General features: G+C 31.3%; 1 non-coding gene across 1 annotated transcript; it reads left to right on the forward strand.

The window, feature by feature from the left end:
- Positions 1-7867: 7867 nt before the first annotated feature.
- Positions 7868-7941, forward strand: TRNAR-CCG (transfer RNA arginine (anticodon CCG)). Its single transcript has one exon. It is a non-coding gene; the product is annotated as a tRNA-Arg (tRNA).
- The last annotated feature ends 2668 nt before the right edge of the window (positions 7942-10609 follow it).

A 10609-nucleotide genomic window follows, 5' to 3' on the forward strand; every position in this document is an offset into this window, starting at 1 on the left:
GGGAGAGCGTAAAAATGGTAAATTTAGCCTGTGAAATTAGGAGTTACAACCTTCCATTCACCCTAATTTTCAAGAATAGGTTTTATTTAAGTGAATCCTATTGGCCAAATACCATATTTATAAAAGAGGTATGGTAAATTAATAAAAATATAAATAAATGAGAGGAATGGTAAATAAATAAAACATTTTTTATAATTACTCCATAAGTCACCTTATATACATGCAAGGGTGTAAACGAATAAAAATATAAATAAAGTGGAGGTATGGTAAATAAATAAAACCTCTTTTTATACTTACTCAAAAGTATGGTAAATAAATAAAAATATAAATAAACTAGACGTATGGTAAATAAATAAAACTTCTTTTTATATTTAGTCCATAACCCTCTTTCTATTTATGAAGGCTCAAAAAAGAGGTTTTATTTAAGTGAATCCTATGGGCCAAATACAATATTTGTAAAAGAGGTGTGGTAAATTAATAAAAATATAAATAAATGAGAGGTATGGTAAACAAATAAAACATTTTTTTATATTTACTCCATAAGTCACCTTATATTTACAAACACTCAAAAAATGCATTATATTTAGGTGAAACCTATGGGCCGAATACCATGGGCTAGATTATTATTAATACCATGCAAAAAAACATTATTAACCCTAATATTAGTATTAATAAAAATAAAAATGGAACATGGTATTGAGCCGTGGTATTCACGTGGAATGTAGCCTATTTAAATGGGGGAATTAAACCAGCATAGATCCATCTTTACTCTGGATCTACTAAGCCCCGAGAGGGATCAAATATTGTAATATGCAAACTAGCATAGAGTGAAAAAATATTTGATCCCTCTCGGGGCTTGGTGTATCAAGAGTAAAAATGGATGTTGTAATTTAATTTATGTTAAACATTTTAACTTGGTTAAAATAAAAAATAAAATAAGAATCAATTATTAATTTTATTAATTTTTATAAATTAATAATAGTAATTTTTAAGATAACCCATGGTATTGACCCATGGTAATACCATGGTATTCATGTGAGTATAGACTATTTAAAGGGGAAATTCTATCATGTTAGATCCATCTTAATTCTGGGTCTACCAAGTGCTTAGAGGGATAAATAGATTTCATCCCCCTAAGAGTGGTAGATGTGGATTTAAGATGGATATAGGTTGGTTTTTATGATAATGAAGATATTAAATAGAATTAGGAAATTATATTGTAAAAACTTCTTAAGGTGAATGGTTAAAGCTACGTTTTGTCACGTCACAAAATTTAGTAAAAAATACCAATATCTCCTTTAATATTGGTTTTTAACTTTTTCTGATTTAACAAAAAAAATTCAAAACAATGAAACCTTATCACTCTTTCTGCATTATCCTCGCAAAATATTTCTCACCATTTTTCAAACATTCTTAATATGATATCTTCATGAAAAAGACTAGGTACTGATGTTGGATTAGTCGTTTGAAAAATAAGCTGGTTTGTACAACCTTTCATCTTCTGTGTTATTCTTAATTTGTCCTAATGATCTATAGGGGTTGGAGCCATTGCACCATATTTTCCTAAAAGGTGGAGATTGTTCACCCAAAAGGAAATTAATCTACATGTTACAATGTTGTTAAAAAATGAGAGACCGGTGAGGGTAGTGAATTATGCTAATAGGAAATTTAGACTGGGAGAGACGTAATTAAATTTTGTTATTTAATTGAAAATTTCCAATTAAAATAATAATAAATCTACATTTATATATTCATATATTGATTGCAAGGATTCTCACAATGGTCACTTCTTTCAATTAGATCCCCTTCAAGCGTTTGGGATACCTAATACTTTCTTATATAATATAGTTGGTTCTTGCTACTTGTTGATGTGTTAGGGTAAACAAACTTGATGTGTTTTTTTTTTTTTATCTCGCAGTTGGAGTCTATGGAATAAGAAAGAAATTTGATAACTTGAAAAAAGTGGTAGCTTGACAAAAGTTGTAGAGAAAAGATTAATCTCTCCTACCTTGATAGAACTCATTATCAATATCAACGCCTACAAGAACTTTGTTGTGGAGTATTATCAAAACTAATAGAAGGATATGAAAGAGTGTATTGTAAGAACCTTGACAAACACGACCAGTGAAACTTGGAACATTGTTTGTAGGAAGAGAAGATTATGTTTCTTTTTTCCAAACATGTATGTTAGTATATTACAACTTAATGAATATGTTTTCTCATTATCATATATGGTTTCATACTTTAACAAAACATTCGCCAAGGCTTCATAGTTTTTTATTATTCAGTAAAAGATTTGCCAAGATCTTACAAGATTTTATAATTCAGTGAAAGATTCTCCATCATTGTACAAGATAATATAATCTGGTGAGAGATTCGCCGAAAAAATTATATATACATATTATATTACTGATAAAATTGCCTCCCATTTTTCCTATGTATCATGGGGATTAGCCCATTTATTATACATAAAAATTTAGGGTGGTTCTTAAAATTTTCCCTGATCTAATGATTTCTAGATATATCTCTGTCTTGGGATGATAAAGGGTGTCCTTTTCCTATTGAGATATTGTGCTTGTTCATGGCATCATCTAAGACATCCAACATTTTCCAACACTTTGCTTCTATATGCCTAGGTTTTCCACAAAATGTACAATTTTCATCATTTTTTGTCTTCTTGTTCTTGTTTCTTCTTTTTCTTGGAGGAGGATATTTTGTTTGTGGAAGCTGGGGGTGGATGCTTAGTATTACAATCACTAGGCTTAGAGGGAGACTCATGGCTTTTGAGCCAAATATTTCTTTTATTAAGATTTGGCATTATTTTGACCTTTAGATTTATGAGCCACCAATGCCCTATTTCAAGAAGTAGAGAGAAAATGTAGCCACTTCAGCTTACATTGTTTTCATATGAAATGATCACAAAATGTTTCAAAGTTGGGAATTTTTAATGAGTCACCAATGGCATCCCTTGTTTCATAAAAGGTAGATGTGGAAACTTGAAAATGACTCATTAGTTTTGGCAAGATAAAAAAAATACATTCAGTTTCATTTTTCTCCTTTCCATATGCTTTTAATGGGAACAACAATGCCCTGAATTGAGCAACATACTCGTCAATAGAGGCATGCTGATCAAGTACCTTCTTTGATACTATTCAATAGAGAAATTTTAGTGTCTCATGTGTTTTTTAGGGCATTGAAACCATTTATGTATTCAAAAATCTATTTTAAACAACAACAAAAATTCAAAAATTTCAATTTGAAAAATCCCAATTTCTCCAATCCCAATTTCGCCAATTCCCAATTTCTCCAGTCCAAATTTCATCAATTCTCAATTTCTCCAATCCCAATTTCGCTAATTGTTTACATAACGAAATTTCAAAATTTTAAAAAATATTTGTGATGCATTCGAACGAAATTAGCGAAATCTCGTAATTTTCCGAATTTGGTAACCATGCTTGAAACTCTAACACCGGAAGCTTTGATACTATGTAAGATTATAAAGACACCGAAATAACAACCTTCTACATGAAAGAGATAAAACTAAATGTAAATCATTTCATTGCTTGAGAAAGTATGTTGTACATCCGCCTAATTTATAAGAGTAATGGAAGATTCTAACCATAGATAAAAGATAATACTATAATGCAGTGGTTAAGAAGGCTAGATAAGCATACTTGTTCCAAATCTCTTCTATTGAAACTCTAACACCACAAAAAAATGGCTTTGTCTAACTTATAGATGAAATGGTATTTTCCAGCTTATAGATGAAATGACATTTTTCAGAGCATTCTTTTCTAGTTAATTTTAATCAAAATCCCATAGAGATTTTTAAGAACTTGAATTTAAATTCTTTAATCTGTAAAATCGGTGCCTCCAGGTTTTTGTATCCATTTATGCGTTCAAAAATGTATTTTAAACAACAAAAAATCACAAGCTTGCTTAAAATTTTATGGTTGACTTTAGGTGAAAATGATTGTTTGTCTATGGGTTAAACAACAAAAAATCACAAGCTTGCTTAAAATTGTATGGTCGGATTTAGGTGAAAAGGGCTAGTCACAAGCTTGCTTTAAAAAATGGTGTAGTTTAACAAAATGAAGTTTCTTATAGCCTTTTTTTTTGGTTAATTTTAATCAAAATCCCATAGAGATTTTTAAGAACTTGAGATTAAGTTTTTTAATGTGTAAAATTTAATGTTTCATACTTTTTAGGGCATTGAACCCATTTATATATTCAAAAATGTATTTTAAAAAACCAAAAAATCACAATTTTGCTTAAAATTATATGGCTGAATTTAGACACCTATACTTAAAAACTCTAACCACACAAAAAAAAATTGCAATCATTGAAAAAGAAGCAGATTTAAAACCTTCACCTACAACTTACACACTTTACACACTTGAAGTATGCATAAAGGAGCTAGATAGAAACCTTGGGGCACACTTCTACGAGAGACTCAGCAACTTGATGGCAAATGAAATGACCACACCTCAAGTCTTCTACACTATTATCATGGATGGGTTTGTACACACATTGACAATTCTTGTGATCTATTTCTTGGGTAGTAAGTTGAATTTTTACCGAGACATGAATCCATGAAGGGGCTACTTAAGTTCAACTTTACAGCACAAGTGACTTTTGTAGGATAATTGATGCACCCACTCATTATGTATATGTTGAAAATCACACTTATGTTGAATCAAATTGATGCAAATAATTGTGTTCATACAATGAATCGCTCGAGATCGAGATGGTGGGTGAGGCCATTGTAAAGAGCGTAAATACGCTTGACTCCAAATTGAGAAAAACCATTGGATATTGTAAAGTTTTATTTCAATCAATTTTGTTTTGAAATTATGATAAGACACTCACTTTTAGAATCTTGATTTCTACTCAAATATCAAATTTTATTTTAGATGAAATTTCATGGATTTTTTCTTTTCTTTAAGACATCCCGCCTTACATAAAAAAGAAGAAGAGAGAAACCAAAATGTTAATATGTACCATCACGGAGTACCTCCACGTCGGAATTTTAGTGGGAGAAATATGTTACCAAGTATTCAAATAGTTTTAGTTTGTGCGTGTACCTGGATTTTGATTATTCATTTATTGTATTATGTAGTTGGCTAGTGATAATGGTGATTTTTTTTAAAAATAGTATTTTAAGATTATTATAGATTTATTTCAAATCTAGATTTAATATGATTTGAAAGAGATTTATTTTTTTTTCCGTGCAAATTTTTTTATGAGCGATATTATTTAAATGTTTTGTAAAATTACTTAATTTTATTTTATTTATATTTTAATTAATTAATTTATTTTGGTTGATATAGTAAAATTTCAACTTTCATAATGAACAAACATCTTTACACTACACATTATAGAATGAGCCTCTTTACACTACACATCATATTGGGTTGTAGAATAACCTTCTGGACTTAATTTTTTGAAAATTATATATTATGGAACAAATGATATCATTTATATTTAAAAAATATGTAACTAATTGTTTAAAAAGTATTTTATTATATTTTAAAATATAAAAGTATTTTATATATATATATAGATATATACCCATAGATTTCTTGGAAAATACTTTCTTCTTTATTTAAAATTTATTTCATTATATTTTGAAATATAAAAATATTAGTATTGAATAAATATATATATGATGGATGGATGATTTCATCCCTTACATAATATTTCATATCAAAAGGGATTATCATTTAAATTATTCCATAGACATTATTAGAATATAATATTTCATATCAAAATGGATTATCATTTAAATTGTTCCATAGACATTATTAAAATATAATATTTCATATCAAAAGGGATTATCATATAAATTATTCCATGGACATTTTAATAAAAATATAATATTTCATATCCAAAAGGATTATCATTTAAATTATTCCATAGAGATTATTAAACTTATATATTATTGAGATTTTAATTTTTTAAATAGTTAATATATTATAGTATTTTAATTTTCAATTTACATTTATAATATTATTAATAATTATAGCTAATTATTGTGAATAGTTATTATTTATATTCAGAGACGTAGGGATATTTAATCTAAACTATAAAAATCATTTTGGGATAACACCTTCTTTAGACCAGCTACACCAACCCTTAACATAGTTATGTTTTTGTCCATAAAATTTAGAACCATAACTTTTACATAAAAAATAATTTAATAACACATCCTAATATCTACATTTATTTAATTATAGCATTTAAATTTATTAATTTAAATTTAATTTTTAAATAAAAATATTTAAATTCAATTTGATTCTAATTTTGCTTCTTGTTATCATGTAAGAGGCGATTTTTAATACCAGTGTCATTATCGATATTCCTGAGCCACAGTCTCGAATCACCTCTGAAAGATTCCTAGGCAATAGTCCAAAATGAATATTAAATTTCTAAAATGGTTTTGACTCAATTTATTGCCTATGTAGCTTACCCCTTAGACCTTTTCGAAGAAGGTTATGTTACTAACTTGTTCACTTCCATTGTAGGTAATGTATTTGGATTCAAGGCCTTACGGGCTCTACGTTTGGAAGATTTGCGGATTCCCCCTTCTTATTCCAAAACTTTTCAGGGTCCACCTCATGGTATCCAAGTTGAAAGAGATAAATTGAACAAATATGGTCGTCCTTTATTGGGATGTACTATCAAACCAAAATTGGGTCTATCAGCCAAAAACTATGGTAGAGCAGTTTACGAATGTCTCCGTGGTGGACTCGATTTTACTAAGGATGATGAGAACGTAAATTCCCAACCATTCATGCGCTGGAGAGATCGTTTTGTCTTTTGTGCGGAAGCCCTTAATAAGGCTCAGGCTGAGACGGGTGAAATTAAGGGACATTATTTGAATGCTACTGCAGGTACATGTGAAGAAATGATGAAAAGGGCAATATTTGCAAGAGAATTGGGAGTTCCTATCGTTATGCATGACTACCTGACGAGAGGTGTTACCGCAAATACTTCTTTGGCTCATTATTGCCGAGACAATGGCCTACTTCTTCACATTCACCACGCGACGCATGCAGTTATTGACAGACAAAGAAATCGTGGTATGCATTTCCGGGTACTGGCGAAAGCATTGCGTATGTCCGGTGGGGATCATATTCACGTCGGTACTGTAGTAGGTAAACTTGAAGGGGAAGGAGACGTAACTTTAGGGTTTGTTGATCTACTGCGTGATGATTTTATCGAAAAAGATCGAAGTCGTGGTATTTACTTCACTCAATATTGCGTATCTATGCCAGGTGTTATGCCCGTAGCTTCAGGAGGTATTCACGTTGGGCATATGCCTGCTCTGACCAAGATCTTTGGGGATGATTACGTACTACAGTTTGGTGGGGGAACTTTGGGACATCCTTGGGGAAATGCACCTGGTGCAGTAGCTAATCGGGTTGCTCTAGAAGCTTGTGTACAAGCTCGTAATGAAGGATGTGATCTTGCTCATGAAGGTAATGAAGTGATCTGTGAAGCTTGTAAATGGAGTCCTGAACTAGCTGCTGCTTGTGAAGTATGGAAGGAGATCAAATTTGAATTTGATGTGATTGATCGCTTGTAATCCAGTGACTTTCGTTCTACCAATCGGACTCGGCCCAATCTTTTACTACTACCCCAAATATTAGTCCAAATCGTGAGCGGAGATATGGAATTTCAGATATCAATATATGGAATTTCCATATATTAATATCTATATATCAATATCTATGTAGATATTGATATATAGATATTTCCAAGGTTAAATATCTCAAACAGAGTTATTTATGAAAATTTTTTTGGGTCAAGCATTCGATAACGAATCCTATTCATCCTTTACAATGATCTTATAGATCATTCGATAGGGTTGGTAGCTCAGCGGATCAGAGCTCATGGTTCCGGACCGTGAAGTCAAGGGTTCAAATCCCTTCTAGCCCAAAAGATGTTGTATTTTAAATGAAAATTCCTTTCCATCGCGGTATAGGAGAGAATCTTTCTTTATAATAGAATAAAGTATTCTATCATAATCCCGGATCGATACTTCAGATTCCTAATCAATAATGAATGGAAATGATTTCTCAATGATTCATTCCACTATTGATTAATAATTTTCATCATTGTATTTATACTTATACGACTTCTCTTCATACAAAATAATATAGGAAAAGTGACAATTTTCACCTTTATATGGAAGGAAAACTCTATGTCTATAAAGGAGTGGTTCGAAGACAAGTGTAAAATAACTGCATTACTAAAAAATTCGGTCGAAAGGGATAGTAAGGATGCCAATGAGATGGAGAAAAACAAGAATAAAAGTATTGATTACGCTAAAATTAATAAGTTATGGGCTCAATGCGATAATTGCGAGAACTTACTATATCTCAGATTCTTGAGAGAGAATCAAAGTGTTTGTAAAGAATGTGGATATTATTTGCAAATGAATAGTTCAGATAGAATAGAACTTCCAATTGATCGTGACACTTGGCGTCCTATGGATGAAGACATGTACACTCTAGATGTTCTTCAATTTTATTATGAGAATGAACCTTCTCATTCTGATAATCTTAATTCTAAGGATGAATCTTATAAGGATCATATCACTTTCTATCAAATAGAGACAGGTTTAATTGATGCTATTCAAACAGGCATAGGTCAATTAAATGGTCTTACTATCGCACTCGGAGTTATGGATTTTCAGTTCATGGGAGGTAGTATGGGCTCTGTAGTAGGTGAGAAAATAACCCGTCTGATTGAGCGCGCTACTGCGGAATCTCTTCCATTAATTATGGTGTGTGCTTCCAGAGGAGCACGTATGCAAGAAGGAAGTTTTAGTTTAATGCAAATGGATAAAATAGCTTCTGCATTATATATTCATCAGAAGGAGAAAAAGTTGTTATATATATCGATTCTGACGTCACCGACAACTAGTGGAGTGACTGCTAGTTTTGGCATATTGGGAGATATTATTATTGCCGAACCTAAAGCGTACATTGTATTTGCAGGTAAAAGAGTAATCGAACAGACATTAGGTCAGAAAGTGATTGAAGATTTTCATGTGACTGAGCATTTATTTGGTCATGGTTTATTTGATCTGATCGTTCCACGTAATCTCTTAAAAGGTGTTCTGAGTGAACTATTTTGGTTTTACGTTTTACGGTCTTCCTTGTAAATAAATAAAAAGAAAAAATGAACGTTGAGTTTCCTTATCAAGAAAAAGGATCAAATTGACTTCCTTGTAACGGAAGTGACAATGATACAGTTTCTTATCGCGGCGAAGGAGAGAATTGCTTTTCACCCCCTTCTTATTAACAATTTAAGATCCTCGAGCCTATACTAACAATCCACATAGCCAATTCTCCGCTTTCAGAAATCAGAGAAATTTTGGTCAGGATTCATGTTCTTCCACTATTTTACTTATATAGTAAGTGTTCTAATGGATCTCTATGTTGTAATATAGAACTCATTGTTGAACTCATCGAGATCCTATTAAAAAAAAAAATATTGCCCCAACTGGAAATGCTTTTTTAGTATTTTCGGGAGAGATGGGGAAAGGAACAACGAACACTTGCATACATGTATTCTATGAAGAAGGACAAATGGGACCGCATATTTGGTCCCATCACTTATTTGACCTTATAATTATTCTTTGTAATATGGATAAACATTTCATTGATTAAGTAAGGTACTCGTTCTATGATAATTCCTAACCTACTCTCTAACCTACTCTCTAACCTACTCCCTATCCTACCCTCTATTTTGGTGCCTTTAGTCGGCTTATTACTTCCGGCAATTACAATGGTTCTTTCTCATCTGTATATTCAGAAGGACGAGATTTTATGAATCTGATCAAATCAGATTTAATAAATGGGTTTAGATCTTTCAATTGCAGAACAGATAGGATATCTATATCTATTTTAGATGATATAAGATAGAACTCTTATAGACACAAAATAGGTATAAATATCCAAATTATATATATATGAATATGGATATTTATTCATATTCATATTCATATACATATACAGATAGGATCTACACATATGTCAATAAATAGGTATGGGTCAATATGTTAATGTGGTCGGTTTTATTTTTTCATACGGTATAGATATCTATTCCAGGAGATATTTATACTCCACTGATCCAATGTTGTTTCTAAAATTGAGAAATTAGGGAAGGACCCATTTGAAATGGATGGTAAGAATGGACAAGAAGACAAACTTGGCTGACTTAACTGAAAATTTATCTATCTATCTATCTATATAGATAGTTCATAAGAGTTTGGGAACCAAAGGATAAAAAAGTTGGCTATTCCCTCAACTTCAATAGGATGGAATTGAATACAATTTTTTATGAATCGTCGATCCAAATGGCTCTGGATAGAACCTATAACAGGGTCTCGAAAAAGAAGTAATTTCTTTTGGGCTTGTATCCTCTTTCTGGGTTCACTAGGATTTTTCCTAGTCGGGATCTCGAGTTATTTTGGTGAGAACCTGATACCCCTATTGTCATCTCAGCAAATACGCTTTGTTCCACAAGGAATTGTAATGTGTTTTTATGGTATTGCAGGTCTGTTCATTAGCTCTTATCTGTGGTGCACAATTTTGTT

Source organism: Pinus tabuliformis, chromosome J (genome assembly GCF_031772625.1).
Source record: "Pinus tabuliformis cultivar Carrire ecotype Pingquan chromosome J, CPIR1, whole genome shotgun sequence".
Lineage (NCBI taxonomy): Eukaryota > Viridiplantae > Streptophyta > Pinopsida > Pinales > Pinaceae > Pinus > Pinus tabuliformis.